This window comes from Zea mays, chromosome 2, assembly GCF_902167145.1.
Source record: "Zea mays cultivar B73 chromosome 2, Zm-B73-REFERENCE-NAM-5.0, whole genome shotgun sequence".
NCBI lineage: Eukaryota > Viridiplantae > Streptophyta > Magnoliopsida > Poales > Poaceae > Zea > Zea mays.
The window spans coordinates 164930687-164935034 of NC_050097.1; positions in this window are offsets into that span (position 1 = coordinate 164930687).

A 4348-nucleotide genomic window follows, 5' to 3' on the forward strand; every position below is an offset into this window, starting at 1 on the left:
TTGACCCTGTTCTTCTTGATCATCTTCCTTGTCTTGATTATTGTCATCTCCCCTTGATCATTGACCTCCTCTTGAGGTGACTCATCTTCTTGATCTTCTTCTTCATTATCTTGAGCCAGATCCTCATCTTGATTTGGTGGAGATGCTTGATTTGAAGATGATGGTTGATCTTGTGCTTATGGAGGCTCTTCAGATTCCTTAGGACACACATTCCCAATGGACATGTTCCTTAGTGCGACGCACAGAGCCTCTTCATCATCTAGCTCATCAAGACCAACTTGCTCTACTTGAGAGCCATTAGTCTCATCAAACACAATGTCACAAGAAACCTCAACTAATCCAGTGGATTTGTTGAAGCTCTATATGCCCTTGTGTTTGAATCATATCCTAGTAAAAAGCCTTCTACAACCTTAGGAGCAAATTTAGATTTTCTACCTCTTTTAACAAGAATAAAACATTTGCTACCAAAGACTCTAAAATATGAAACATTGGGCTTTTACCGGTGAGGAGTTCATATGACGTCTTCTTGAGGATTCGGTGAAGGTAGAGCCGGTTGATGGAGTAGCAGGCGGTGTTAATCACCTCGGCCCAAAACCGGTCCGGTGTCTTGTACTCATCAAGCATGGTCCTCGCCATGTCCAGTAGAGTTCTATTCTTCCTCTCCACTACACCATTTTGCTGAGGTGTGTAGGAAGAAGAGAACTCATGCTTGATGCCCTCATCCTCAAGGAAGCCTTCTATTTGAGAGTTCTTGAACTCCGTCCCGTTGTCGCTTCTTATATTCTTGATCCTTAATCCAAACTCATTTTGAGCTCGTCTCAAGAATCCCTTTAAGGTCTCTTGGGTTTGTGATTTTTCCTGCAAAAAGAACACCCAAGTGAAGCGAGAATAATCATCCACAATAACTAGACAGTACTTACTCCCGTCGATGCTTATGTAAGCTATCGGGCCGAATAGATCCATGTGGAGTAGCTCAAGCGGCCTATCAGTCGTCATGATGTTCTTATTTGGATGATGGGAACCAACTTGCTTCCCTGCTTGACATGCGCTACAAACCCTGTCTTTCTCAAAATGAACATTTGTTAGTCCCAAAATGTGTTCTCCCTTTAGAAGCTTGTGAAGATTCTTCATCCCAACGTGGGCCAGTCGGCGATGCCAGAGCCAACCCATATTAGTATTAGCAATTAAGCAAGTATCGAGTTCAGCTCTATTAAAATCAACTAAGTATAGATGACCCTCCAATACTCCCTTAAATGCTACTGAATCATCACTTCTTCTAAAGACAGTAACACCTATATCCGTAAAAAGAGAGTTGTAACCCATTTTGCATAATTGAGAAACTGAAAGCAAGTTATAGTCTAAAGAATCTACAACAAAAACATTGGAAATAGAGTGGTCAGGAGATATTGCAATTTTACCAAGTCCTTTGACCAAACCTTGATTTCCATCCCCGAATGTGATAACTCTTTGGGGATCTTGGTTTTTATCATAGGAGGAGAACATCCTTTTCTCCCCTGTCATGTGGTTTGTGCACCCGCTATCAATTATCCAACTTGAGCCCCCGGATGCATAAACCTACAAAACAAGTTTAGGCCTTGTTCTTAGGTACCCAAACGGTCTTGGGTCCTTTCACATTAGAAACAAGCACCTTGGGTACCCAAACACAAGTCTTGGAGCCCTTGTGTTTGCCCCCAACATATTTGGCAACTACTTTGCCTGATTTGTTAGTGAGCACGTAAGAAGCATCAAAAGTCTTAAATGAAACATTAGGCTCATTTGATGCAATAGGAGTTTCCTTCTTAGGCATTCTAACATGGGTAGAATGCCTAGAGCTAGATGCCTCATTCTTGTACATAAAAGCATGATGGGAAACAGAATGAGACTTCCTAGCATGAATTCTCCTAATCTTATGCTCGGGATAACCAGCAGGATATAAAATATATCCCTACAACATTTTGGTTAGGACGTGGAACTAAATGTCATACCTCATTCCTCGTGAAGTTGTTGAGTTCCTCTTGCATTGCCAACACCCAATTCGAATCTCTTAATGCATCTTCCACCTTGTATGGCTCAATAGAAGACACAAAAGAGTAATGTTCACAAAAATGAGCGACTCGAGATCGAGTTGTTACCCCCTTATGAATATCGCCAAGGATGGAGTTCACGGGTGATCTCTTTGAATCGCTTGATGGACTCTTGGGTGTGGTGGTCTTTGACCCTGTTCTTCTTGATCATCTTCCTTGTCTTGATTATTGTCATCTCTCCCTTGATCATTGACCTCCTCTTGAGGTGGCTCATCTTCTTGATCTTCTTCTTCTTCATTATCTTGAGCCAGATCCTCATCTTGAGTTGGTGGAGATGCTTGATTTGAAGATGATGGTTGATCTTGTGCTTGTGGAGGCTCTTCGGATTCCTTAGGACGCACATCTGAAAGGGAAATGTGCCCTTGGGCCATTTCTAAGTGTTTTGGTGATTTAGTGTCCAATACAAGTGCCTAAATGTCAAATGGTGGACAAAGTACAAATCAAGTATAAAGGTATGTTTCTCAGACTTAGTACATTGTTTTAGAGACTAATGTATTGTGTCTAAGTGTTGGAAACAGGAGAAATAGAATTGGAGTTGAGATGACTTTGTTCTGCCAAAGTCAGCTCTGTCTGGGTGCACCGGACAGTGTCCGGTGCGCCAGACTGGCTCAGGCGAACTTGCTGCTCTCGGGAAGAAATTAATGGAGTACGGCTATAATTCACCGGACTGTCCGGTATGCACCGGACAGTGTCCGGCGAGCCAACGGTCGCCGAGCCAACGGTCGGCCGCTTAATCCGGGCGCGACACGTGGCCGAGCCAACGGCTAGAAGGGGGCACCGGACTGTCCGGTGTGCACCGGACAGTGTCCGGTGTGCACCGGACAGTGTCCGGTGCGCCAACGGCTCCAAGGCTGCCAACGGCCGGCTTCGCCAAACAAGGAAGGAAATCCGCACCGGACAGTGTCTGGTGGTGCACTGGACTGTCCGGTGCGACAGGCGACAGAAGGCAAGAATTGCCTTCCTGGATTGTTCTCAACGGCTCCTAGCTGCCTTGGGGCTATAAAAGGGACCCCTAGGCGCATGGAGGAGAGATACCAAGCATCATTTGAGCATTGTTGATCACTCACACTCCATTCTTGCGCACTTGTTCGACATTCTTAGTGATTTGAGCTCCGTTCTAGTGTGAAACTTGTGATAGTCTCTTGAGCTCAAGTCTGGGTCTTGTGTGTGCGTATTTGTTGTGATCTTTGTTTCTTGTGTGAGTTGCTCATCCCTCCCTTACTCCGTGCTTCTTTGTGAATTTCAAGTGTAAGGGCGAGAGGCTCCAAAGTGTGGAGATTCCTCGCAAACGGGATATAGTAAAGAAAAGCAAAACACTGTGGTATTCAAGTGGGTCTTTGGACCGCTTGAGAGGGGTTGATTGCAACCCTCGTCCGTTGGAACGCCACAACGTGGAAGTAGGCAAGTGTTGTACTTGGCCGAACCACGGGATAAACCATTGTGTCTATCTGTGTTGATTCTCTTGTGGTTATTGTGTTTCGCTAAGACTCTTCTCTAGCCACTTGGCATTACTGCGCTAACGCTTAACTAAGTTTTTTGTGGCATTAAGTTCAAGTTTTACAGGATCACCTATTCACCCCCCCCCCCTCTAGGTGCTCTCAATTGGTATCAGAGCCGCTCTCTTCAAGAAAGGGACTAATCGCCCGAAGAGATGGATCCTAAGGGAAAGGGGATTGTGATCAATGATAAGGAGAAGGAGTCCTTCGTCAATGAGCCTAATGATGACAAGCCTACCGACTAGGGCTCGGGCCACAAACGCAAAGATGGGAAGAAGAAGAAGACAAGGCGCATCAAGGAGATCGTCTACTACAACGACAGCGATGAGTCCACTTCTTCCCAAAAGGACAACGACGACAACGACAAAAGAAAGACGGTTAATTCGAACTTTTCCTTCGATTACTCTCGTATTCCGCATAGCTCAAATGCACATTTGCTTTCCATCCCTCTTGGCAAACCTCCACACTTTGATGGAGAGGACTACGGATTTTGGAGTCACAAAATGCGTAGTCACCTGTTCTCTCTCCATCCAAGTATATGGGAGATTGTTGAGAATGGAATGAAATTTTATAGCTCGGATAGTCCTGTATTTATTAATGAACAGATTCATAAAAATGCACAAGCTACTACTGTGTTGTTAGCCTCTTTGTGCAGGGACGAGTATCATAAGGTGAGCGGCTTGGACAATGCCAAGCAGATCTGGGACACCCTTAAGATCTCTCATGAGGGGAACGACGTCACCTTGCTCACCAAGACGGAGTTAGTAG